Here is a 22,780-nt window from a genome sequence, read left to right on the forward strand (position 1 = left end):
CGGTTTTTGCACGGTTCCCATTCAGTAATGACAATCGTGCCGCAAATGGTCCGAGTATCCGGCACGTTGTTTGCGTTTGTCTCACCGAAACGACAAATGGAATTTGCAAATACGATATCGAAATAAAATATTAATAAAATTGGGGTGCAACACGAGGACTTCCCCGGAGGTCACCCATCCTAGTACTACTCTCGCCCAAGCACACTTAACTTCGGAGTTCTGATGGGATCCGGTGCATTAGTGCTGGTATGATCGCACCCGTTTAATTCATGCTCGCTTAGATCTTTATGCACTATCTTGCTCCCCTCCATTAATTGTTTTAGATTTGAAAAAACTGTGTAGCAGCCTTCCTCCCTTGGTAACCGTGCACAAGCTCCTACGTGAGCAGAGTGTTTGCTTTTCAGATCTGCCGCACCCCCTGATAGATGCAATACTATCGCGGGGCCCACAATGCACGACGAATGCCAAAAGCCCGGTTTTTGCACGGTTCCCATTCAGTAATGACGATCGTGCCGCAAATGGTCCGAGTATCCGGCGCGTTGTTTGCGTTTGTCTCGCCGAAACGACAAATGGAATTTGCAAATACGATATCGAAATAAAATATTAATAAAATTGGGGTGCAACACGAGGACTTCCCAGGAGGTCACCCATCCTAGTACTACTCTCGCCCATGCACACTTAACTTCGGAGTTCTGATCCGATGGGATCCGGTGCATTAGTGCTGGTATGATCGCACCCGTTTAATTCATGCTCGCTTAGATCATTATGCACTATCTTGCTCCCCTCCATTAATTGTTTTAGACTTGAAAAAACTGTGTATGCAGCCTTCCTCCCTTGGTAACCGTGCACAAGCTCCTACGTGAGCGGAGTGTTTGCTTTTCAGATCTGCCGCACCTCCGGATAGATGCAATACTATCACGGGGCCCACAATGCACGACGAATGCCGAAAGCCCGGTTCTTGCATCGTTGCCATTCAGTAATGACAATCGTGCCGCAAATGGTCCGAGTATCCGGCACGTTGTTTGCGTTTGTCTCACCGAAACGACAAATGGAATTTGCAAATACGATATCGAAATAAAATATTAATAAAATTGGGGTGCAACACGAGGACTTCCCAGGAGGTCACCCATCCTAGTAATAGTCTCGCCCAAGCACGCTTAACTTCGGAGTTCTGATGGGATCCTGTGCATTAGTGCTGGTATGATCGCACCCGTTTAATTCATGCTCGCTTAGATCTTTATGCACTATCTTGCTCCCCTCCATTAATTGTTTTAGATTTGAAAAAACTGTGTATGCAGCCTTCCTCCCTTGGTAACCGTGCACAAGCTCGTACGTGAGCAGAGTGTTTGCATTTCAGATCTGCCGCACCCCCGGATAGATGCAATACTATCGCGGGGCCCACAATGCACGACGAATGCCAAAAGCCCGGTTTTTGCACGGTTCCCATTCAGTAATGACAATCGTGCCGCAAATGGTCCGAGTATCCGGCACGTTGTTTGCGTTTGTCTCACCGAAACGACAAATGGAATTTGCAAATACGATATCGAAATAAAATATTAATAAAATTGGGGTGCAACACGAGGACTTCCCCGGAGGTCACCCATCCTAGTACTACTCTCGCCCAAGCACACTTAACTTCGGAGTTCTGATGGGATCCGGTGCATTTGTGCTGGTATGATCGCACCCGTTTAATTCTTGCTCGCTTAGATCTTTATGAACTATCTTGCTCCCTTCCATTAATTGTTTTAGATTTGAAAAAAATGTGTATGCAGCCTTCCTCCCTTGGTAACCGTGCACAAGCTCCTACGTGAGCGGAGTGTTTGCTTTTCAGATCTGCCGCACCTCCGGATACATGCAATACTATCACGGGGCCCACAATGCACGACGAATGCCGAAAGCCCGGTTCTTGCATCGTTGCCATTCAGTAATGACAATCGTGCCGCAAATGGTCCGAGTAGCCGGCACGTTGTTTGCGTTTGTCTCACCGAAACGACAAATGGAATTTGCAAATACGATATCGAAATAAAATATTAATAAAATTGGGGTGCAACACGGGGACTTCCCAGGAGGTCACCCATCCTAGTACTACTCTCGCCCATGCACACTTAACTTCGGAGTTCTGATGGGATCCGGTGCATTAGTGCTGGTATGATCCCACCCGTTTAATTCATGCTCGCTTAGATCTTTATGCACTATCTTGCTCCCCTCCATTAATTGTTTTAGACATGAAAAAACTGTGTATGCAGCCTTCCTCCCTTGGTAACCGTGCACAAGCTCCTACGTGAGCAGAGTGTTTGCTTTTCAGATCTGCCGCACCTCTGGATAGATGCAATACTATCACGGGGCCCACAATGCATGACGAATGCCGAAAGCCCGGTTCTTGCATCGTTGCCATTCAGTAATGACGATCGTGCCGCAAATGGTCCGAGTATCCGACGCATTGTTTCCAGTTGTCTCCCAGAAACAACAAATGGAATTTGCAAATACAAATCAAAATAAAATATTAATAAAATTGGGGTGCAACACGAGGACTTCCCAGGAGGTCACCCATCCTAGTACTACTCTCGCCCAAGCACGCTTAACTTTTGAGTTCTGATGGGATCCGGTGCATTAGTGCTGGTATGATCGCACCCGTTTAATTCATGCTCGCTTAGATCTTTATGCACTATCTTGCTCCCCTCCATTAATTGTTTTAGATTTGAATAAACTGTGTATGCAGCCTTCCTCCCTTGGTAACCGTGCACAAGCTCTTACGTGAGCAGAGTGTTTGCATTTCAGATCTGCCGCACCCTCGGATAGATGCAATACTATCGCGGGGCCCACAATGCACGACGAATGCCAAAAGCCCGGTTTTTGCACGGTTCCCATTCAGTAATGACAATCGTGCCGCAAATGGTCCGAGTATCCGGCACGTTGTTTGCGTTTGTCTCACCGAAACAAATGGAATTTGCAAATACGATATCGAAATAAAATATTAATAAAATTGGGGTGCAACACGAGGACTTCCCCAGAGGTCACCCATCCTAGTACTACTCTCGCCCAAGCACACTTAACTTCGGAGTTCTGATGGGATCCGGTGCATTTGTGCTGGTATGATCGCACCCGTTTAATTCATGCTCGCTTAGATCTTTATGAAATATCTTGCTCCCTTCCATTAATTGTTTTAGATTTGAAAAAAATGTGTATGCAGCCTTCCTCCCTTAGTAACCGTGCACAAGCTCCTACGTGAGCGGAGTGTTTGCTTTTCAGATCTGCCGCACCTCCGGATAGATGCAATACTATCGCGGGGCCCACAATGCACGACGAATGCCGAAAGCCCGGTTCTTGCATCGTTGCCATTCAGTAATGACGATCGTGCCGCAAATGGTCCGAGTATCCGACGCATTGTTTCCAGTTGTCTCCCAGAAACAACCAATGGAATTTGCAAATACAAATCAAAATAAAATATTAATAAAATTGGGGTGCAACACGTGGACTTCCCAGGAGGTCACCCATCCAAGTACTACTCTCGCCCAAGCACACTTAACTTCGGAGTTCGGATGGGATCCGGTGCATTAGTGCTGGTATGATCGCACCCGTTTAATTCATGCTCGCTTAGATCTTTATGAACTATTTTGCTCCCTTCCATTAATTGTTTTAGATTTTAAAAAAATGTGTATGCAGCCTTCTTCCCTTGGTAACCGTGCACAAGCTCCTACGTGAGCGGAGTGTTTGCTTTTCAGATCTGCCGCACCTCCGGATAGATGCAATACTATCGCGGGGCCCACAATGCATGTCGAATGCCGAAAGCCCGGTTCTTGCATCGTGGCCATTCAGTAATGACGATCGTGCCGCAAATGGTCCGAGTATCCGACGCATTGTTTCCAGTATCTCCCAGAAACAACAAATGGAATTTGCAAATACAAATCAAAATAAAATATTAATAAAATTGGGGTGCAACACGAGGACTTCCCAGGAGGTCACCCATCCTAGTACTACTCTCGCCCAAGCACGCTTAACTTCGGAGTTCTGATGGGATCCGGTGCATTAGTGCTGGTATGATCGCACCCGTTTAATTCATGCTCGCTTAGATCTTTATGCACTATCTTGCTCCCCTCCATTAATAGTTTTAGATTTGAAAAAACTGTGTATGCAGCCTTCCTCCCTTGGTAACCGTGCACAAGCTCCTACGTGAGCAGAGTGTTTGCTTTTCAGATCTGCCGCACCCCCTGATAGATGCAATACTATCGCGGGGCCCACAATGCACGACGAATGCCAAAAGCCCGGTTTTTGCACGGTTCCCATTCAGTAATGACAATCGTGCCGCAAATGGTCCGAGTATCTGGCACGTTGTTTGCGTTTGTCTCGCCGAAACGACAAATGGAATTTGCAAATACGATATCGAAATAAAATATTAATAAAATTGGGGTGCAACACGAGGACTTCCCAGGAGGTCACCCATCCTTGTAATAGTCTCGCCCAAGCACGCTTAACTTCGGAGTTCTGATGGGATCCTGTGCATTAGTGCTGGTATGATCGCACCCGTTTAATTCATGCTCGCTTAGATCTTTATGCACTATCTTGCTCCCCTCCATTAATTGTTTTAGATTTGAAAAAACTGTGTATGCAGCCTTCCTCCCTTGGTAACCGTGCACAAGCTCGTACGTGAGCAGAGTGTTTGCATTTCAGATCTGCCGCACCCCCGGATAGATGCAATACTATCGCGGGGCCCACAATGCACGACGAATGCCAAAAGCTCGGTTTTTGCACGGTTCCCATTCAGTAATGACAATCGTGCCGCAAATGGTCCGAGTATCCGGCACGTTGTTTGCGTTTGTCTCACCGAAACGACAAATGGAATTTGCAAATACGATATCGAAATAAAATATTAATAAAATTGGGGTGCAACACAAGGACTTCCCCGGAGGTCACCCATCCTAGTATTACTCTCGCCCAAGCACACTTAACTTCGGAGTTCTGATGGGATCCGGTGCATTAGTGCTGGTATGATCGCACCCGTTTAATTCATGCTCGCTTAGATCTTTATGCACTATCTTGCTCCCCTCCATTAATTGTTTTAGATTTGAAAAAACTGTGTTGCAGCCTTCCTCCCTTGGTAACCGTGCACAAGCTCCTACGTGAGCAGAGTGTTTGCTTTTCAGATCTGCCGCACCCCCGGATAGATGCAATACTATCGCGGGGCCCACAATGCACGACGAATGCCAAAAGCCCGGTTTTTGCACGGTTCCCATTCAGTAATGACGATCGTGCCGCAAATGGTCCGAGTATCCGGCGCGTTGTTTGCGTTTGTCTCGCCGAAACGACAAATGGAATTTGCAAATACGATATCGAAATAAAATATTAATAAAATTGGGGTGCAACACGAGGACTTCCCAGGAGGTCACCCATCCTAGTACTACTCTCGCCCATGCACACTTAACTTCGGAGTTCTGATCCGATGGGATCCGGTGCATTAGTGCTGGTATGATCGCACCCGTTTAATTCATGCTCGCTTAGATCATTATGCACTATCTTGCTCCCCTCCATTAATTGTTTTAGACTTGAAAAAACTGTGTATGCAGCCTTCCTCCCTTGGTAACCGTGCACAAGCTCCTACGTGAGCGGAGTGTTTGCTTTTCAGATCTGCCGCACCTCCGGATAGATGCAATACTATCACGGGGCCCACAATGCACGACGAATGCCGAAAGCCCGGTTCTTGCATCGTTGCCATTCAGTAATGACAATCGTGCCGCAAATGGTCCGAGTATCCGGCACGTTGTTTGCGTTTGTCTCACCGAAACGACAAATGGAATTTGCTAATACGATATCGAAATAAAATATTAATAAAATTGGGGTGCAACACGAGGACTTCCCAGGAGGTCACCCATCCTAGTAATAGTCTCGCCCAAGCACGCTTAACTTCGGAGTTCTGATGGGATCCTGTGCATTAGTGCTGGTATGATCGCACCCGTTTAATTCATGCTCGCTTAGATCTTTATGCACTATCTTGCTCCCCTCCATTAATTGTTTTAGATTTGAAAAAACTGTGTATGCAGCCTTCCTCCCTTGGTAACCGTGCACAAGCTCGTACGTGAGCAGAGTGTTTGCATTTCAGATCTGCCGCACCCCCGGATAGATGCAATACTATCGCGGGGCCCACAATGCACGACGAATGCCAAAAGCCCGGTTTTTGCACGGTTCCCATTCAGTAATGACAATCGTGCCGCAAATGGTCCGAGTATCCGGCACGTTGTTTGCGTTTGTCTCACCGAAACGACAAATGGAATTTGCAAATACGATATCGAAATAAAATATTAATAAAATTGGGGTGCAACACGAGGACTTCCCCGGAGGTCACCCATCCTAGTACTACTCTCGCCCAAGCACACTTAACTTCGGAGTTCTGATGGGATCCGGTGCATTTGTGCTGGTATGATCGCACCCGTTTAATTCTTGCTCGCTTAGATCTTTATGAACTATCTTGCTCCCTTCCATTAATTGTTTTAGATTTGAAAAAAATGTGTATGCAGCTTTCCTCCCTTGGTAACCGTGCACAAGCTCCTACGTGAGCGGAGTGTTTGCTTTTTAGATCTGCCGCACCTCCGGATAGATGCAATACTATCACGGGGCCCACAATGCACGACGAATGCCGAAAGCCCGGTTCTTGCATCGTTGCCATTCAGTAATGACAATCGTGCCGCAAATGGTCCGAGTATCCGGCACGTTGTTTGCGTTTGTCTCACCGAAACGACAAATGGAATTTGCAAATACGATATCGAAATAAAATATTAATAAAATTGGGGTGCAACACGGGGACTTCCCAGGAGGTCACCCATCCTAGTACTACTCTCGCCCATGCACACTTAACTTCGGAGTTCTGATGGGATCCGGTGCATTAGTGCTGGTATGATCCCACCCGTTTAATTCATGCTCGCTTAGATCTTTATGCACTATCTTGCTCCCCTCCATTAATTGTTTTAGACATGAAAAAACTGTGTATGCAGCCTTCCTCCCTTGGTAACCGTGCACAAGCTCCTACGTGAGCAGAGTGTTTGCTTTTCAGATCTGCCGCACCTCTGGATAGATGCAATACTATCACGGGGCCCACAATGCATGACGAATGCCGAAAGCCCGGTTCTTGCATCGTTGCCATTCAGTAATGACGATCGTGCCGCAAATGGTCCGAGTATCCGACGCATTGTTTCCAGTTGTCTCCCAGAAACAACAAATGGAATTTGCAAATACAAATCAAAATAAAATATTAATAAAATTGGGGTGCAACACGAGGACTTCCCAGGAGGTCACCCATCCTAGTACTACTCTCGCCCAAGCACGCTTAACTTTTGAGTTCTGATGGGATCCGGTGCATTAGTGCTGGTATGATCGCACCCATGCTCGCTTAGATCTTTATGCACTATCTTGCTCCCCTCCATTAATTGTTTTAGACTTGAATAAACTGTGTATGCAGCCTTCCTCCCTTGGTAACCGTGCACAAGCTCTTACGTGAGCAGAGTGTTTGCTTTTCAGATCTGCCGCACCCCCGGATAGATGGAATACTATCGCGGGGCCCACAATGCACGACGAATGCCAAAAGCCCGGTTTTTTCACGGTTCCCATTCAGTAATGACAATCGTGCCGCAAATGGTCCGAGTATCCGGCGCGTTGTTTGCGTTTGTCTCGCCGAAACGACAAATGGAATTTGCAAATACGATATCGAAATAAAATATTAATAAAATTGGGGTGCAACACGAGGACTTCCCAGGAGGTCACCCATCCTAGTACTACTCTCGCCCATGCAAACTTAACTTCGGAGTTTTGATGGGATCCGGTGCATTAGTGCTGGTATGATCGCACCCGTTTAATTCATGCTCGGTTAGATCTTTATGCACTATCTTGCTCCCCTCCATTAATTGTTTTAGACTTGAAAAAACTGTGTATGCAGCCTTCCTCCCTTGGTAATCGTGCACAAGGTCCTACGTGAGCAGAGTGTTTTGCTTTTCAGATCTGCCGCACCCCCGGATAGATGCAATACTATCGCGGGGCCCACAATGCACGACGAATGCCAAAAGCCTGGTTTTTGCACGGTTCCCATTCAGTAATGGCGATCGTGCCGCAAATGGTCCGAGTATCCGGCGCGTTGTTTGAGTTTGTCTCGCCGAAACGACAAATGTAATTTGCAAATACGATATCGAAATAAAATATTAATAAAATTGGGGTGCAACACAAGGACTTCCCAGGAGGTCACCCATCCTAATACTACTCTCGCCCAAGCACACTTAACTTCGGAGTTCTGATGGGATCCGGTGCATTAGTGCTGGTATGATCGCACCCGTTTAATTCATGCTCGCTTAGATCTTTTGGAACTATCTTGCTCGCTTCCATTAATTGTTTTAGATTTGAAAAAAATGTGTATGCAGCCTTCTTCCCTTGGTAACCGTGCACAAGCTCCTATGTGAGCGGAGTGTTTGCTTTTCAGATCTGCTGCACCTCCGGATAGATGCAATACTATCGTGGGGCCCACAATGCATGACGAATGCCGAAAGCCCGGTTCTTGCATCGTGGTCATTCAGTAATGACGATCGTGCCGCAAATGGTCCGAGTATCCGACGCATTGTTTCCAGTATCTCCCAGAAACAACAAATGGAATTTGCAAATACAAATCAAAATAAAATATTAATAAAATTGGGGTGCAACACAAGGACTTCCCAGGAGGTCACCCATCCTAGTACTACTCTCGCCCAAGCACGCTTAACTTCGGAGTTCTGATGGGATCCGGTGCATTTGTGCTGGTATGATCGCACCCGTTTAATTCATGCTCGGTTAGATCTTTATGCACTATCTTGCTCCCCTCCATTAATTGTTTTAGACTTGAAAAAACTGTGTATGCAGCTTTCCTCCCTTGGTAACCGTGCACAAGCTCCTACGTGAGCAGAGTGTTTGCTTTTCAGATCTGCCGCACCCCCTGATAGATGCAATAATATCGCGGGGCCCACAATGCACGATGAATGCCAAAAGCCCGGTTTTTGCACGGTTCCCATTCAGTAATGACAATCGTGCCGCAAATGGTCTGAGTATCCGGCACGTTGTTTGCGTTTGTCTCGCCGAAACGACCAATGGAATTTGCAAATACGATATCGAAATAAAATATTAATAAAATTGGGGTGCAACACGAGGACTTCCCAGGAGGTCACCTATCCTAGTACTACTCTCGCCCAAGCACGCTTAACTTCGGAGTTCTGATGGGATCCTGTGCATTAGTGCTGGTATGATCGCACCCGTTTAATTCATGCTCGCTTAGATCTTTATGCACTATCTTGCTCCCCTCCATTAATTGTTTTAGATTTGAAAAAACTGTGTATGCAGCCTTCCTCCCTTGGTAACCGTGCACAAGCTCCTACGTGAGCGGAGTGTTTGATTTTCAGATCTGCCGCACCCCCTGATTGATGCAATACTATCGCGGGGCCCACAATGCACGACGAATGCCAAAAGCCCGGTTTTTGCACGGTTCCCATTCAGTAATGACAATCGTGCCGCAAATGGTCCGAGTATCCGGCACGTTGTTTGCGTTTATCTCACCGAAACGACAAATGGAATTTGCAAATACGATATCGAAATAAAATATTAATAAAATTGGGGTGCAACATGAGGACTTCCCCGGAGGTCACCCATCCTAGTACTACTCTCGCCCAAGCACACTTAACTTCGGAGTTCTGATGGGATCAGGTGCATTTGTGCTGGTATGATCGCACCCGTTTAATTCATGCTCGCTTAGATCTTTATGCACTATCTTGCTCCCCTCCATTAATTGTTTTAGATTTGAAAAAACTGTGTATGCAGCCTTCCTCCCTTGGTAACCGAGCACAAGCTCCTACGTGAGCGGAGTGTTTGCTTTTCAGATCTGCCGCACCCCCTGATAGATGCAATACTATCGCGGGGCCCACAATGCACGACGAATGCCAAAAGCCCGGTTTTTGCACGGTTCCCATTCAGTAATGACGATCGTGCCGCAAATGGTCCGAGTATCCGGCGTGTTGTTTGAGTTTGTCTCGCCGAAACGACAAATGTAATTTTCAAATACGATATCGAAATAAAATATTAATAAAATTGGGGTGCAACACAAGAACTTCCCAGGAGGTCACCCATCCTAATACTACTCTCGCCAAAGCACACTTAACTTCAGAGTTCTGATGGGATCCGGTGCATTAGTGCTGGTATGATCGCACCCGTTTATTTCATGCTCGCTTAGATCTTTATGAACTATCTTGCTCCCTTCCATTAATTGTTTTAGATTTGAAAAAAATGTGTATGCAGCCTTCTTCCCTTGGTAACCGTGCACAAGCTCCTACGTGAGCGGAGTGTTTGCTTTTCAGATCTGCCGCACCTCCGGATAGATGCAATACTATCGTGGGGCCCACAATGCATGACGAATGCCGAAAGCCCGGTTCTTGCATCGTGGCCATTCAGTAATGACGATCGTGCCGCAAATGGTCCGAGTATCTGGCACGTTGTTTGCGTTTGTCTCGCCGAAACGACAAATGGAATTTGCAAATACGATATCAAAATAAAATATTAATAAAATTGGGGTGCAACACGAGGACTTCCCAGGAGGTCACCCATCCTAGTACTACTCCCGCCCATGCACACTTAACTTCGGAGTTCTGATCCGATGGGATCCGGTGCATTAGTGCTGGTATGATCGCACCCGTTTAATTCATGCTCGCTTAGATCTTTATGCACTATCTTGCTCCCCTCCATTAATTGTTTTAGACTTGAAAAAACTGTGTATGCAGCCTTCCTCCCTTGGTAACCGTGCACAAGCTCCTACGTGAGCAGAGTGTTTGCTTTTCAGATCTGCCGCACCCCCGGATAGATGCAATACTATCGCGGGGCCCACAATGCACGACGAATGCCAAAAGCCTGGTTTTTGCACGGTTCCCATTCAGTAATGACGATCGTGCCGCAAATGGTCCGAGTATCCGGCACGTTGTTTGAGTTTGTCTCGCCGAAACGACAAATGTAATTTGCAAATACGATATCGAAATAAAATATTAAAAAAATTGGGGTGCAACACAAGGACTTCCCAGGAGGTCACCCATCCTAATACTACTCTCGCCAAAGCACACTTAACTTCGGAGTTCTGATGGGATCCGGTGCATTAGTGCTGGTATGATCGCACCCGTTTAATTCATGCTCGCTTAGATCTTTATGAACTATCTTGCTCCCTTCCATTAATTGTTTTAGATTTGAAAAAAATGTGTATGCAGCCTTCTTCCCTTGGTAACCGTGCACAAGCTCCTACGTGAGCGGAGTGTTTGCTTTTCAGATCTGCCGCACCTCCGGATAGATGCAATACTATCGTGGGGCCCACAATGCATGACGAATGCCGAAAGCCCGGTTCTTGCATCGTGGCCATTCAGTAATGACGATCGTGCCGCAAATGGTCCGAGTATCCGACGCATTGTTTCCAGTATCTCCCAGAAACAACAAATGGAATTTGCAAATACAAATCAAAATAAAATATTAATAAAATTGGGGTGCAACACGAGGACTTCCCAGGAGGTCACCCATCCTAGTACTACTCTCGCCAAGCACGCTTAACTTCGGAGTTCTGATGGGATCCGGTGCATTAGTGCTGGTATGATCGCACCCGTTTAATTCATGCTCGGTTAGATCTTTATGCACTATCTTGCTCCCCTCCATTAATTGTTTTAGACTTGAAAAAACTGTGTATGCAGCTTTCCTCCCTTGGTAACCGTGCACAAGCTCCTACGTGAGCAGAGTGTTTGCTTTTCAGATCTGCCGCACCCCCTGATAGATGCAATAATATCGCGGGGCCCACAATGCACGACGAATGCCAAAAGCCCGGTTTTTGCACGGTTCCCATTCAGTAATGACAATCGTGCCGCAAATGGTCTGAGTATCCGGCACGTTGTTTGCGTTTGTCTCGCCGAAACGACAAATGGAATTTGCAAATACGATATCGAAATAAAATATTAATAAAATTGGGGTGCAACACGAGGACTTCCCAGGAGGTCACCCATCCTAGTACTACTCTCGCCCAAGCACGCTTAACTTTGGAGTTCTGATGGGATCCTGTGCATTAGTGCTGGTACGATAGCACCCATTTAATTCATGCTCGCTTAGATCTTTATGCACTATCTTGCTCCCCTCCATTAATAGTTTTAGATTTGAAAAAACTGTGTATGCAGCCTTCCTCCCTTGGTAACCGTGCACAAGCTCCTACGTGAGCAGAGTGTTTGCTTTTCAGATCTGCCGCACCCCCTGATAGATGCAATACTATCGCGGGGCCCACAATGCACGACGAATGCCAAAAGCCCGGTTTTTGCACGGTTCCCATTCAGTAATGACAATCGTGCCGCAAATGGTCCGAGTATCTGGCACGTTGTTTGCGTTTGTCTCGCCGAAACGACAAATGGAATTTGCAAATACGATATCAAAATAAAATATTAATAAAATTGGGGTGCAACACGAGGACTTCCCCGGAGGTCACCCATCCTAGTACTACTCTCGCCCAAGCACACTTAACTTCGGAGTTCTGATGGGATCCGGTGCATTTGTGCTGGTATGATCGCACCCGTTTATTTCATGCTCGCTTAGATCTTTATGAACTATCTTGCTCCCTTCCATTAATTGTTTTAGATTTGAAAAAAATGTGTATGCAGCCTTCCTCCCTTGGTAACCGTGCACAAGCTCCTACGTGAGCGGAGTGTTTGCTTTTCAGATCAGCCGCACCTCCGGATAGATGCAATACTATCGCGGGGCCCACAATGCACGACGAATGCCGAAAGCCCAGTTCTTGCATCGTTGCCATTCAGTAATGACAATCGTGCCGCAAATGGTCTGAGTATCCGACGCATTGTTTCCAGTTGTCTCCCAGAAACAACAAATGGAATTTGCAAATACAAATCAAAATAAAATATTAATAAAATTGGGGTGCAACACGAGGACTTCCCCGGAGGTCACCCATCCTAATACTACTCTCGCCCAAGCACGCTTAACTTCGGACTTCTGATGGGATCCGGTGCATTAGTGCTGGTATGATCGCACCCGTTTAATTCATGCTCGCTTAGATCTTTATGCACTATCTTGCTCCCCTCCATTAATTGTTTTAGACTTGAAAAAACTGTGTATGCAGCCTTCCTCCCTTGGTAACCGTGCACAAGCTCTTACGTGAGCAGAGTGTTTGCTTTTCAGATCTGCCGCACCCCCGGATAGATGCAATACAATCGCGGGGCCCACAATGCACGACGAATGCCAAAAGCCCGGTTTTTTCACGGTTCCCATTCAGTAATGACAATCGTGCCGCAAATGGTCCGAGTATCCGGCGCGTTGTTTGCGTTTGTCTCGCCGAAACGACAAATGGAATTTGCAAGTACGATATCGAAATAAAATATTAATAAAATTGGGGTGCAACACGAGGACTTCCCAGGAGGTCACCCATCCTAGTACTACTCTCGCCCATGCACACTTAACTTCGGAGTTCTGATGGGATCCGGTGCATTAGTGCTGGTATGATCGCACCCGTTTAATTCATGCTCGCTTAGATCTTTATGCACTATCTTGCTCCCCTCCATTAATTGTTTTAGACTTGAAAAAACTGTGTATGCAGCCTTCCTCCCTTGGTAACCGTGCACGAGCTCCTACGTGAGCAGAGTGTTTGCTTTTCAGATCTGCCGCACCCCCGGATAGATGCTATACTATCGCGGGGCCCACAATGCACGACGAATGCCAAAAGCCCGGTTTTTGCACGGTTCCCATTCAGTAATGACGATCGTGCCGCAAATGGTCCGAGTATCCGGCGCGTTGTTTGAGTTTGTCTCGCCGAAACGACAAATGGAATTTGCAAATACGATATCGAAATAAAATATTAATAAAATTGGGGTGCAACACAAGGACTTCCCAGGAGGTCAGCCATCCTAATACTACTCTCGCCCAAGCACACTTAACTTCGGAGTTCTGATGGGATCCGGTGCATTAGTGCTGCTTTGATCGCACCCGTTTAATTCATGCTCGCTTAGATCTTTATGACCTATCTTGCTCCCTTCCATTAATTGTTTTAGATTTGAAAAAAATGTGTATGCAGCCTTCTTCCCTTGGTAACCGTGCACAAGCTCCTACGTGAGCGGAGTGTTTGCTTTTCAGATCTGCCGCACCTCCGGATAGATGCAATACTATCGCGGGGCCCACAATGCATGACGAATGCCGGAAGCCCGGTTCTTGCATCGTGGCCATTCAGTAATGACGATCGTGCCGCAAATGGTCCGAGTATCCGACGCATTGTTTCCAGTTGTCTCCCAGAAACAACAAATGGAATTTGCAAATACAAATCAAAATAAAATATTAATAAAATTGAGATGCAACACGAGGACTTCCCAGGAGGTCACCCATCCTAGTACTACTCTCGCCCAAGCACGCTTAACTTCGGAGTTCTGATGGGATGCGATGCATTTGTGCTGGTATGATCGCACCCGTTTAATTCATGCTCGCTTAGATCTTTATGCACTATCTTGCTCCCCTCCATTAATTGTTTTAGATTTGAAAAAACTGTGTATGCAGCCTTCCTCCCTTGGTAACCGTGCACAAGCTCGTACGTGAGCAGAGTGTTTGCATTTCAGATCTGCCACACCCCCGGATAGATGCAATACTATCGCGGGGCCCACAATGCACGACGAATGCCAAAAGCCCGGTTTTTGCACGGTTCCCATTCAGTAATGACAATCGTGCCGCAAATGGTCCGAGTATCCGGCACGTTGTTTGCGTTTGTCTCACCGAAACAAATGGAATTTGCAAATACGATATCGAAATAAAATATTAATAAAATTGGGGTGCAACACGAGGACTTCCCCAGAGGTCACCCATCCTAGTACTACTCTCGCCCAAGCACACTTAACTTCGGAGTTCTGATGGGATCCGGTGCATTTGGGCTGGTATGATCGCACCCGTTTAATTCATGCTCGCTTAGATCTTTATGAAATATCTTGCTCCCTTCCATTAATTGTTTTAGATTTGAAAAAAATGTGTATGCAGCCTTCCTCCCTTAGTAACCGTGCACAAGCTCCTACGTGAGCGGAGTGTTTGCTTTTCAGATCTGCCGCACCTCCGGATAGATGCAATACTATCGCGGGGCCCACAATGCACGACGAATGCCGAAAGCCCGGTTCTTGCATCGTTGCCATTCAGTAATGACGATCGTGCCGCAAATGGTCCGAGTATCCGACGCATTGTTTCCAGTTGTCTCCCAGAAACAACCAATGGAATTTGCAAATACAAATCAAAATAAAATATTAATAAAATTGGGGTGCAACACGTGGACTTCCCAGGAGGTCACCCATCCAAGTACTACTCTCGCCCAAGAACGCTTAACTTCGGAGTTCTGATGAGATCCGGTGCATTAGTGCTGGTATGATCGCATTCGTTTAATTCATGCTCGCTTAGATCTTTGTGCACTATCTTGCTCCCCTCCATTAATTGCTAACCGTGCACAAGCTCCTACGTGAGCAGAGTGTTTGCTTTTCAGATCTGCCGCACCCCCGGATAGATGCTATACTATCGCGGGGCCCACAATGCACGACGAATGCCAAAAGCCCGGTTTTTGCACGGTTCTCATTCAGTAATGACGATCGTGCCGCAAATGGTCCGAGTATCCGGCGCGTTGTTTGAGTTTGTCTCGCCGAAACGACAAATGGAATTTGCAAATACGATATCAAAATAAAATATTAATAAAATTGGGGTGCAACACGAGGACTTCCCCGGAGGTCACCCATCCTAGTACTACTCTCGCCCAAGCACACTTAACTTCGGAGTTCTGATGGGATCCGGTGCATTTCTGCTGGTATGATCGCACCCGTTTAATTCATGCTCGCTTAGATCTATATGAACTATCTTGCTCCCTTCCATTAATTGTTTTAGATTTGAAAAAAATGTGTATGCAGCCTTCCTCCCTTGGTAACCGTGCACAAGCTCCTACGTGAGCGGAGTGTTTGCTTTTCAGATCTGCCGCACCTCCGGATAGATGCAATACTATCGTGGGGCCCACAATGTATGACGAATGCCGAAAGCCCGGTTCTTGCATCGTGGCCATTCAGTAATGACGATCGTGCCGCAAATGGTCCGAGTATCCGACGCATTGTTTCCAGTATCTCCCAGAAACAACAAATGGAATTTGCAAATACAAATCAAAATAAAATATTAATAAAATTGGGGTGCAACACGAGGACTTCCCAGGAGGTCACCCATCCTAGTACTACTCTCGCCCAAGCACGCTTAACTTCGGAGTTCTGATGGGATCCGGTGCATTAGTGCTGGTATGATCGCACCCGTTTAATTCATGCTCGGTTAGATATTTATGCACTATCTCGCTCCCCTCCATTAATTGTTTTAGACTTGAAAAAACTGTGTATGCAGCTTTCCTCCCTTGGTAACCGTGCACAAGCTCCTACGTGAGCAGAGTGTTTGCTTTTCAGATCTGCCGCACCCCCTGATAGATGCAATAATATCGCGGGGCCCACAATGCACGACGAATGCCAAAAGCCCGGTTTTTGCACGGTTCCCATTCAGTAATGACAATCGTGCCGCAAATGGTCTGAGTATCCGGCACGTTGTTTGCGTTTGTCTCGCCGAAACGACAAATGGAATTTGCAAATACGATATCGAAATAAAATATTAATAAAATTGGGGTGCAACACGAGGACTTCCCAGGAGGTCACCCATCCTAGTACTACTCTCGCCCAAGCACGCTTAACTTCGGAGTTCTGATGGGATCCTGTGCATTAGTGCTGGTACGATAGCACCCGTTTAATTCATGCTCGCTTAGATCTTTATGCACTATCTTGCTCCCCTCCATTAATAGTTTTAGATTTGAAAAAACTGTGTATGCAGCCTTCCTCCCTTGGTAACCGTGCACAAGCTCCTACGTGAGGAGAGTGTTTGCTTTTCAGATCTGCCGCACCCCCTTATAGATGCAATACTATCGCGGGGCCCACAATGCACGACGAATGCCAAAAGCCCGGTTTTTGCACGGTTCCCATTCAGTAATGACAATCGTGCCGCAAATGGTCCGAGTATCTGGCACGTTGTTTGCGTTTGTCTCGCCGAAACGACAAATGGAATTTGCAAATACGATATCAAAATAAAATATTAATAAAATTGGGGTGCAACACGAGGACTTCCCCGGAGGTCACCCATCCTAGTACTACTCTCGCCCAAGCACACTTAACTTCGGAGTTCTGATGGGATCCGGTGCATTTGTGCTGGTATGATCGCACCCGTTTATTTCATGCTCGCTTAGATCTTTATGAACTATCTTGCTCCCTTCCATTAATTGTTTTAGATTTGAAAAAAATGTGTATGCAGCCTTCCTCCCTTGGTAACCGTGCACAAGCTCCTACGTGAGCGGAGTGTTTGCTTTTCAGATCAGCCGCACCTCCGGATAGATGCAATACTATCGCGGGGCCCACAATGCACGACGAATGCCGAAAGCCCAGTTCTTGCATCGTTGCCATTCAGTAATGACAATCGTGCCGCAAATGGTCTGAGTATCCGACGCATTGTTTCCAGTTGTCTCCCAGAAACAACAAATGGAATTTGCAAATACAAATCAAAATAAAATATTAATAAAATTGGGGTGCAACACGAGGACTTCCCCGGAGGTCAGCCATCCTAATACTACTCTCGCCCAAGCACGCTTAACTTCGGACTTCTGATGGGATCCGGTGCATTAGTGCTGGTATGATCGCACCCGTTTAATTCATGCTCGCTTAGATCTTTATGCACTATCTTGCTCCCCTCCATTAATTGTTTTAGACTTCAAAAAACTGTGTATGCAGCCTTCCTCCCTTGGTAACCGTGCACAAGCTCTTACGTGAGCAGAGTGTTTGCTTTTCAGATCTGCCACACCCCCGGATAGATGCAATACAATCGCGGGGCCCACAATGCACGACGAATGCCAAAAGCCCGGTTTTTTCACGGTTCCCATTCAGTAATGACAATCGTGCCGCAAATGGTCCGAGTATCCGGCGCGTTGTTTGCGTTTGTCTCGCCGAAACGACAAATGGAATTTGCAAATACGATATCGAAATAAAATATTAATAAAATTGGGGTGCAACACGAGGACTTCCCAGGAGGTCACCCATCCTAGTACTACTCTCGCCCATGCACACTTAACTTCGGAGTTCTGATGGGATCCGGTGCATTAGTGCTGGTATGATCGCACCCGTTTAATTCATGCTCGCTTTGATCTTTATGCACTATCTTGCTCCCCTCCATTAATTGTTTTAGACTTGAAAAAACTGTGTATGCAGCCTTCCTCCCTTGGTAACCGTGCACAAGCTCCTACGTGAGCAGATTGTTTGTATTTCAGATCTGCCGCACCCCCGGATAGATGCAATACTATCGCGGGGCCCACAATGCACGACGAATGCCGAAAGCCCGGTTCTTGCATCGTTGCCATTCAGTAATGACGATCGTGCCGCAAATGGTCCGAGTATCCGACGCATTGTTTCCAGTTGTCTCCCAGAAACAACCAATGGAATTTGCAAATACAAATCAAAATAAAATATTAATAAAATTGGGGTGCAACACGTGGACTTCCCAGGAGGTCACCCATCCAAGTACTACTCTCGCCCAAGCACACTTAACTTCGGAGTTCTGATGGGATCCGGTGCATTAGTGCTGGTATGATCGCACCCGTTTAATTCATGCTCGCTTAGATCTTTATGACCTATCTTGCTCCCTTCCATTAATTGTTTTAGATTTGAAAAAAATGTGTATGCAGCCTTCTTCCCTTGGTAACCGTGCACAAGCTCCTACGTGAGCGGAGTGTTTGCTTTTCAGATCTGCCGCACCTCCGGATAGATGCAATACTATCGCGGGGCCCACAATGCATGACGAATGCCGGAAGCCCGGTTCTTGCATCGTGGCCATTCAGTAATGACGATCGTGCCGCAAATGGTCCGAGTATCCGACGCATTGTTTCCAGTTGTCTCCCAGAAACAACAAATGGAATTTGCAAATACAAATCAAAATAAAATATTAATAAAATTGAGATGCAACATGAGGACTTCCCAGGAGGTCACCCATCCTAGTACTACTCTCGCCCAAGCACGCTTAACTTCGGAGTTCTGATGGGATGCGAGGCATTTGTGCTGGTATGATCGCACCCGTTTAATTCATGCTCGCTTAGATCTTTATGCACTATCTTGCTCCCCTCCATTAATTGTTTTAGATTTGAAAAAACTGTGTATGCAGCCTTCCTCCCTTGGTAACCGTGCACAAGCTCGTACGTGAGCAGAGTGTTTGCATTTCAGATCTGCCACACCCCCGGATAGATGCAATACTATCGCGGGGCCCACAATGCACGACGAATGCCAAAAGCCCGGTTTTTGCACGGTTCCCATTCAGTAATGACAATCGTGCCGCAAATGGTCCGAGTATCCGGCACGTTGTTTGCGTTTGTCTCACCGAAACAAATGGAATTTGCAAATACGATATCGAAATAAAATATTAATAAAATTGGGGTGCAACACGAGGACTTCCCCAGAGGTCACCCATCCTAGTACTACTCTCGCCCAAGCACACTTAACTTCGGAGTTCTGATGGGATCCGGTGCATTTGTGCTGGTATGATCGCACCCGTTTAATTCATGCTCGCTTAGATCTTTATGAAATATCTTGCTCCCTTCCATTAATTGTTTTAGATTTGAAAAAAATGTGTATGCAGCCTTCCTCCCTTAGTAACCGTGCACAAGCTCCTACGTGAGCGGAGTGTTTGCTTTTCAGATCTGCCGCACCTCCGGATAGATGCAATACTATCGCGGGGCCCACAATGCACGACGAATGCCGAAAGCCCGGTTCTTGCATCGTTGCCATTCAGTAATGACGATCGTGCCGCAAATGGTCCGAGTATCCGACGCATTGTTTCCAGTTGTCTCCCAGAAACAACCAATGGAATTTGCAAATACAAATCAAAATAAAATATTAATAAAATTGGGGTGCAACACGTGGACTTCCCAGGAGGTCACCCATCCAAGTACTACTCTCGCCCAAGAACGCTTAACTTCGGAGTTCTGATGAGATCCGGTGCATTAGTGCTGGTATGATCGCATTCGTTTAATTCATGCTCGCTTAGATCTTTGTGCACTATCTTGCTCCCCTCCATTAATTGCTAACCGTGCACAAGCTCCTACGTGAGCAGAGTGTTTGCTTTTCAGATCTGCCGCACCCCCGGATAGATGCTATACTATCGCGGGGCCCACAATGCACGACGAATGCCAAAAGCCCGGTTTTTGCACGGTTCCCATTCAGTAATGACGATCGTGCCGCAAATGGTCCGAGTATCCGGCGCGTTGTTTGAGTTTGTCTCGCCGAAACGACAAATGGAATTTGCAAATACGATATCAAAATAAAATATTAATAAAATTGGGGTGCAACACGAGGACTTCCCCGGAGGTCACCCATCCTAGTACTACTCTCGCCCAAGCACATTTAACTTCGGAGTTCTGATGGGATCCGGTGCATTTCTGCTGGTATGATCGCACCCGTTTAATTCATGCTCGCTTAGATCTATATGAACTATCTTGCTCCCTTCCATTAATTGTTTTAGATTTGAAAAAAATGTGTATGCAGCCTTCCTCCCTTGGTAACCGTGCACAAGCTCCTACGTGAGCGGAGTGTTTGCTTTTCAGATCTGCCGCACCTCCGGATAGATGCAATACTATCGTGGGGCCCACAATGTATGACGAATGCCGAAAGCCCGGTTCTTGCATCGTGGCCATTCAGTAATGACGATCGTGCCGCAAATGGTCCGAGTATCCGACGCATTGTTTCCAGTATCTCCCAGAAACAACAAATGGAATTTGCAAATACAAATCAAAATAAAATATTAATAAAATTGGGGTGCAACACGAGGACTTCCCAGGAGGTCACCCATCCTAGTACTACTCTCGCCCAAGCACGCTTAACTTCGGAGTTCTGATGGGATCCGGTGCATTAGTGCTGGTATGATCGCACCCGTTTAATTCATGCTCGGTTAGATCTTTATGCACTATCTTGCTCCCCTCCATTAATTGTTTTAGACTTGAAAAAACTGTGTATGCAGCTTTCCTCCCTTGGTAACCGTGCACAAGCTCCTACGTGAGCAGAGTGTTTGCTTTTCAGATCTGCCGCACCCCCTGATAGATGCAATAATATCGCGGGGCCCACAATGCACGACGAATGCCAAAAGCCCGGTTTTTGCACGGTTCCCATTCAGTAATGACAATCGTGCCGCAAATGGTCTGAGTATCCGGCACGTTGTTTGCGTTTGTCTCGCCGAAACGACAAATGGAATTTGCAAATACGATATCGAAATAAAATATTAATAAAATTGGGGTGCAACACGAGGACTTCCCAGGAGGTCACCCATCCTAGTACTACTCTCGCCCAAGCACGCTTAACTTCGGAGTTCTGATGGAATCCTGTGCATTAGTGCTGGTACGATAGCACCCATTTAATTCATGCTCGCTTAGATCTTTATGCACTATCTTGCTCCCCTCCATTAATAGTTTTAGATTTGAAAAAACTGTGTATGCAGCCTTCCTCCCTTGGTAACCGTGCACAAGCTCCTACGTGAGCAGAGTGTTTGCTTTTCAGATCTGCCGCACCCCCTGATAGATGCAATACTATCGCGGGGCCCACAATGCACGACGAATGCCAAAAGCACGGTTTTTGCACGGTTCCCATTCAGTAATGACAATCGTGCCGCAAATGGTCCGAGTATCTGGCACGTTGTTTGCGTTTGTCTCGCCGAAACGACAAATGGAATTTGCAAATACGATATCAAAATAAAATATTAATAAAATTGGGGTGCAACACGAGGACTTCCCCGGAGGTCACCCATCCTAGTACTACTCTCGCCCAAGCACACTTAACTTCGGAGTTCTGATGGGATCCGGTGCATTTGTGCTGGTATGATCGCACCCGTTTATTTCATGCTCGCTTAGATCTTTATGAACTATCTTGCTCCCTTCCATTAATTGTTTTAGATTTGAAAAAAATGTGTATGCAGCCTTCCTCCCTTGGTAACCGTGCACAAGCTCCTACGTGAGCGGAGTGTTTGCTTTTCAGATCAGCCGCACCTCCGGATAGATGCAATACTATCGCGGGGCCCACAATGCACGACGAATGCCGAAAGCCCAGTTCTTGCATCGTTGCCATTCAGTAATGACAATCGTGCCGCAAATGGTCTGAGTATCCGACGCATTGTTTCCAGTTGTCTCCCAGAAACAACAAATGGAATTTGCAAATACAAATCAAAATAAAATATTAATAAAATTGGGGTGCAACACGAGGACTTCCCCGGAGGTCACCCATCCTAATACTACTCTCGCCCAAGCACGCTTAACTTCGGACTTCTGATGGGATCCGGTGCATTAGTGCTGGTATGATCGCACCCGTTTAATTCATGCTCGCTTAGATCTTTATGCACTATCTTGCTCCCCTCCATTAATTGTTTTAGACTTGAAAAAACTGTGTATGCAGCCTTCCTCCCTTGGTAACCGTGCACAAGCTCTTACGTGAGCAGAGTGTTTGCTTTTCAGATCTGCCGCACCCCCGGATAGATGCAATACAATCGCGGGGCCCACAATGCACGACGAATGCCAAAAGCCCGGTTTTTTCACGGTTCCCATTCAGTAATGACAATCGTGCCGCAAATGGTCCGAGTATCCGGCGCGTTGTTTGCGTTTGTCTCGCCGAAACGACAAATGGAATTTGCAAGTACGATATCGAAATAAAATATTAATAAA

General features: G+C 46.5%; 43 non-coding genes and 5 pseudogenes across 43 annotated transcripts; all 48 read right to left on the bottom strand.

Moving 5' to 3' along the window:
- Positions 1-141: 141 nt before the first annotated feature.
- LOC148794775 (5S ribosomal RNA) lies at positions 142-260 on the bottom strand. The gene has a single exon (XR_016072336.1). It is a non-coding gene; the product is annotated as a 5S ribosomal RNA (ribosomal RNA).
- A 354-nt stretch (positions 261-614) lies between these two features.
- LOC148794776 (5S ribosomal RNA) lies at positions 615-738 on the bottom strand. Its single transcript, XR_016069294.1, has one exon. It is a non-coding gene; the product is annotated as a 5S ribosomal RNA (ribosomal RNA).
- A 355-nt stretch (positions 739-1,093) lies between these two features.
- LOC148794777 (5S ribosomal RNA) lies at positions 1,094-1,212 on the bottom strand. The gene has a single exon (XR_016069718.1). It is a non-coding gene; the product is annotated as a 5S ribosomal RNA (ribosomal RNA).
- Positions 1,213-1,567: 355 nt separating this feature from the next.
- Positions 1,568-1,686, bottom strand: LOC148794778 (5S ribosomal RNA). The gene has a single exon (XR_016070923.1). It is a non-coding gene; the product is annotated as a 5S ribosomal RNA (ribosomal RNA).
- Positions 1,687-2,041: 355 nt separating this feature from the next.
- LOC148794779 (5S ribosomal RNA) lies at positions 2,042-2,160 on the bottom strand. The gene has a single exon (XR_016068789.1). It is a non-coding gene; the product is annotated as a 5S ribosomal RNA (ribosomal RNA).
- A 354-nt stretch (positions 2,161-2,514) lies between these two features.
- On the bottom strand, positions 2,515-2,633 carry LOC148794780 (5S ribosomal RNA). The gene has a single exon (XR_016075180.1). It is a non-coding gene; the product is annotated as a 5S ribosomal RNA (ribosomal RNA).
- Positions 2,634-2,985: 352 nt separating this feature from the next.
- LOC148794781 (5S ribosomal RNA) lies at positions 2,986-3,104 on the bottom strand. The gene has a single exon (XR_016071223.1). It is a non-coding gene; the product is annotated as a 5S ribosomal RNA (ribosomal RNA).
- Positions 3,105-3,458: 354 nt separating this feature from the next.
- LOC148794782 (5S ribosomal RNA) lies at positions 3,459-3,577 on the bottom strand. The gene has a single exon (XR_016070813.1). It is a non-coding gene; the product is annotated as a 5S ribosomal RNA (ribosomal RNA).
- Positions 3,578-3,930: 353 nt separating this feature from the next.
- Positions 3,931-4,049, bottom strand: LOC148794783 (5S ribosomal RNA). Its single transcript, XR_016071421.1, has one exon. It is a non-coding gene; the product is annotated as a 5S ribosomal RNA (ribosomal RNA).
- Positions 4,050-4,404: 355 nt separating this feature from the next.
- Positions 4,405-4,523, bottom strand: LOC148794784 (5S ribosomal RNA; annotated as a pseudogene).
- Positions 4,524-4,878: 355 nt separating this feature from the next.
- On the bottom strand, positions 4,879-4,997 carry LOC148794785 (5S ribosomal RNA). The gene has a single exon (XR_016069091.1). It is a non-coding gene; the product is annotated as a 5S ribosomal RNA (ribosomal RNA).
- A 354-nt stretch (positions 4,998-5,351) lies between these two features.
- Positions 5,352-5,475, bottom strand: LOC148794786 (5S ribosomal RNA). The gene has a single exon (XR_016069295.1). It is a non-coding gene; the product is annotated as a 5S ribosomal RNA (ribosomal RNA).
- A 355-nt stretch (positions 5,476-5,830) lies between these two features.
- LOC148794787 (5S ribosomal RNA) lies at positions 5,831-5,949 on the bottom strand. The gene has a single exon (XR_016069719.1). It is a non-coding gene; the product is annotated as a 5S ribosomal RNA (ribosomal RNA).
- Positions 5,950-6,304: 355 nt separating this feature from the next.
- Positions 6,305-6,423, bottom strand: LOC148794788 (5S ribosomal RNA). Its single transcript, XR_016070924.1, has one exon. It is a non-coding gene; the product is annotated as a 5S ribosomal RNA (ribosomal RNA).
- A 355-nt stretch (positions 6,424-6,778) lies between these two features.
- Positions 6,779-6,897, bottom strand: LOC148794789 (5S ribosomal RNA). Its single transcript, XR_016068790.1, has one exon. It is a non-coding gene; the product is annotated as a 5S ribosomal RNA (ribosomal RNA).
- Positions 6,898-7,251: 354 nt separating this feature from the next.
- LOC148794790 (5S ribosomal RNA) lies at positions 7,252-7,370 on the bottom strand. Its single transcript, XR_016075181.1, has one exon. It is a non-coding gene; the product is annotated as a 5S ribosomal RNA (ribosomal RNA).
- Positions 7,371-7,716: 346 nt separating this feature from the next.
- LOC148794791 (5S ribosomal RNA) lies at positions 7,717-7,835 on the bottom strand. The gene has a single exon (XR_016070156.1). It is a non-coding gene; the product is annotated as a 5S ribosomal RNA (ribosomal RNA).
- Positions 7,836-8,191: 356 nt separating this feature from the next.
- Positions 8,192-8,310, bottom strand: LOC148794792 (5S ribosomal RNA). Its single transcript, XR_016073378.1, has one exon. It is a non-coding gene; the product is annotated as a 5S ribosomal RNA (ribosomal RNA).
- A 353-nt stretch (positions 8,311-8,663) lies between these two features.
- Positions 8,664-8,782, bottom strand: LOC148794793 (5S ribosomal RNA). The gene has a single exon (XR_016071764.1). It is a non-coding gene; the product is annotated as a 5S ribosomal RNA (ribosomal RNA).
- Positions 8,783-9,137: 355 nt separating this feature from the next.
- On the bottom strand, positions 9,138-9,256 carry LOC148794794 (5S ribosomal RNA). The gene has a single exon (XR_016075652.1). It is a non-coding gene; the product is annotated as a 5S ribosomal RNA (ribosomal RNA).
- Positions 9,257-9,611: 355 nt separating this feature from the next.
- On the bottom strand, positions 9,612-9,730 carry LOC148794795 (5S ribosomal RNA). The gene has a single exon (XR_016069450.1). It is a non-coding gene; the product is annotated as a 5S ribosomal RNA (ribosomal RNA).
- Positions 9,731-10,085: 355 nt separating this feature from the next.
- Positions 10,086-10,204, bottom strand: LOC148794796 (5S ribosomal RNA). The gene has a single exon (XR_016070312.1). It is a non-coding gene; the product is annotated as a 5S ribosomal RNA (ribosomal RNA).
- Positions 10,205-10,559: 355 nt separating this feature from the next.
- On the bottom strand, positions 10,560-10,683 carry LOC148794797 (5S ribosomal RNA). The gene has a single exon (XR_016069140.1). It is a non-coding gene; the product is annotated as a 5S ribosomal RNA (ribosomal RNA).
- A 355-nt stretch (positions 10,684-11,038) lies between these two features.
- On the bottom strand, positions 11,039-11,157 carry LOC148794798 (5S ribosomal RNA). The gene has a single exon (XR_016069785.1). It is a non-coding gene; the product is annotated as a 5S ribosomal RNA (ribosomal RNA).
- A 353-nt stretch (positions 11,158-11,510) lies between these two features.
- LOC148794799 (5S ribosomal RNA) lies at positions 11,511-11,628 on the bottom strand. Its single transcript, XR_016075104.1, has one exon. It is a non-coding gene; the product is annotated as a 5S ribosomal RNA (ribosomal RNA).
- A 355-nt stretch (positions 11,629-11,983) lies between these two features.
- Positions 11,984-12,102, bottom strand: LOC148794800 (5S ribosomal RNA). The gene has a single exon (XR_016069998.1). It is a non-coding gene; the product is annotated as a 5S ribosomal RNA (ribosomal RNA).
- A 355-nt stretch (positions 12,103-12,457) lies between these two features.
- Positions 12,458-12,576, bottom strand: LOC148794801 (5S ribosomal RNA). The gene has a single exon (XR_016070925.1). It is a non-coding gene; the product is annotated as a 5S ribosomal RNA (ribosomal RNA).
- A 354-nt stretch (positions 12,577-12,930) lies between these two features.
- Positions 12,931-13,049, bottom strand: LOC148794802 (5S ribosomal RNA). Its single transcript, XR_016069380.1, has one exon. It is a non-coding gene; the product is annotated as a 5S ribosomal RNA (ribosomal RNA).
- Positions 13,050-13,404: 355 nt separating this feature from the next.
- LOC148794803 (5S ribosomal RNA) lies at positions 13,405-13,523 on the bottom strand. The gene has a single exon (XR_016071559.1). It is a non-coding gene; the product is annotated as a 5S ribosomal RNA (ribosomal RNA).
- Positions 13,524-13,878: 355 nt separating this feature from the next.
- Positions 13,879-13,997, bottom strand: LOC148794804 (5S ribosomal RNA; annotated as a pseudogene).
- A 354-nt stretch (positions 13,998-14,351) lies between these two features.
- LOC148794805 (5S ribosomal RNA) lies at positions 14,352-14,470 on the bottom strand (annotated as a pseudogene).
- A 352-nt stretch (positions 14,471-14,822) lies between these two features.
- Positions 14,823-14,941, bottom strand: LOC148794806 (5S ribosomal RNA). Its single transcript, XR_016073438.1, has one exon. It is a non-coding gene; the product is annotated as a 5S ribosomal RNA (ribosomal RNA).
- Positions 14,942-15,295: 354 nt separating this feature from the next.
- Positions 15,296-15,414, bottom strand: LOC148794807 (5S ribosomal RNA). Its single transcript, XR_016069469.1, has one exon. It is a non-coding gene; the product is annotated as a 5S ribosomal RNA (ribosomal RNA).
- A 313-nt stretch (positions 15,415-15,727) lies between these two features.
- On the bottom strand, positions 15,728-15,846 carry LOC148794808 (5S ribosomal RNA). Its single transcript, XR_016072966.1, has one exon. It is a non-coding gene; the product is annotated as a 5S ribosomal RNA (ribosomal RNA).
- Positions 15,847-16,199: 353 nt separating this feature from the next.
- LOC148794809 (5S ribosomal RNA) lies at positions 16,200-16,318 on the bottom strand. The gene has a single exon (XR_016071432.1). It is a non-coding gene; the product is annotated as a 5S ribosomal RNA (ribosomal RNA).
- A 355-nt stretch (positions 16,319-16,673) lies between these two features.
- Positions 16,674-16,792, bottom strand: LOC148794810 (5S ribosomal RNA). The gene has a single exon (XR_016070034.1). It is a non-coding gene; the product is annotated as a 5S ribosomal RNA (ribosomal RNA).
- A 355-nt stretch (positions 16,793-17,147) lies between these two features.
- LOC148794811 (5S ribosomal RNA) lies at positions 17,148-17,266 on the bottom strand. The gene has a single exon (XR_016070926.1). It is a non-coding gene; the product is annotated as a 5S ribosomal RNA (ribosomal RNA).
- Positions 17,267-17,620: 354 nt separating this feature from the next.
- On the bottom strand, positions 17,621-17,739 carry LOC148794812 (5S ribosomal RNA). The gene has a single exon (XR_016070782.1). It is a non-coding gene; the product is annotated as a 5S ribosomal RNA (ribosomal RNA).
- A 355-nt stretch (positions 17,740-18,094) lies between these two features.
- On the bottom strand, positions 18,095-18,213 carry LOC148794813 (5S ribosomal RNA). Its single transcript, XR_016071560.1, has one exon. It is a non-coding gene; the product is annotated as a 5S ribosomal RNA (ribosomal RNA).
- A 354-nt stretch (positions 18,214-18,567) lies between these two features.
- LOC148794814 (5S ribosomal RNA) lies at positions 18,568-18,686 on the bottom strand. The gene has a single exon (XR_016070152.1). It is a non-coding gene; the product is annotated as a 5S ribosomal RNA (ribosomal RNA).
- A 354-nt stretch (positions 18,687-19,040) lies between these two features.
- Positions 19,041-19,159, bottom strand: LOC148794815 (5S ribosomal RNA; annotated as a pseudogene).
- A 352-nt stretch (positions 19,160-19,511) lies between these two features.
- LOC148794816 (5S ribosomal RNA) lies at positions 19,512-19,630 on the bottom strand. The gene has a single exon (XR_016071224.1). It is a non-coding gene; the product is annotated as a 5S ribosomal RNA (ribosomal RNA).
- A 354-nt stretch (positions 19,631-19,984) lies between these two features.
- LOC148794817 (5S ribosomal RNA) lies at positions 19,985-20,103 on the bottom strand. The gene has a single exon (XR_016069470.1). It is a non-coding gene; the product is annotated as a 5S ribosomal RNA (ribosomal RNA).
- A 313-nt stretch (positions 20,104-20,416) lies between these two features.
- LOC148794818 (5S ribosomal RNA) lies at positions 20,417-20,535 on the bottom strand. The gene has a single exon (XR_016073642.1). It is a non-coding gene; the product is annotated as a 5S ribosomal RNA (ribosomal RNA).
- Positions 20,536-20,888: 353 nt separating this feature from the next.
- Positions 20,889-21,007, bottom strand: LOC148794819 (5S ribosomal RNA). The gene has a single exon (XR_016071443.1). It is a non-coding gene; the product is annotated as a 5S ribosomal RNA (ribosomal RNA).
- A 355-nt stretch (positions 21,008-21,362) lies between these two features.
- LOC148794820 (5S ribosomal RNA) lies at positions 21,363-21,481 on the bottom strand (annotated as a pseudogene).
- Positions 21,482-21,836: 355 nt separating this feature from the next.
- On the bottom strand, positions 21,837-21,955 carry LOC148794821 (5S ribosomal RNA). Its single transcript, XR_016070927.1, has one exon. It is a non-coding gene; the product is annotated as a 5S ribosomal RNA (ribosomal RNA).
- Positions 21,956-22,309: 354 nt separating this feature from the next.
- On the bottom strand, positions 22,310-22,428 carry LOC148794822 (5S ribosomal RNA). Its single transcript, XR_016069382.1, has one exon. It is a non-coding gene; the product is annotated as a 5S ribosomal RNA (ribosomal RNA).
- Positions 22,429-22,780: the final 352 nt, after the last annotated feature.

Source organism: Nelumbo nucifera, chromosome 4, assembly GCF_055504915.1.
Source record: "Nelumbo nucifera cultivar China Antique chromosome 4, China Antique-T2T, whole genome shotgun sequence".
Lineage (NCBI taxonomy): Eukaryota > Viridiplantae > Streptophyta > Magnoliopsida > Proteales > Nelumbonaceae > Nelumbo > Nelumbo nucifera.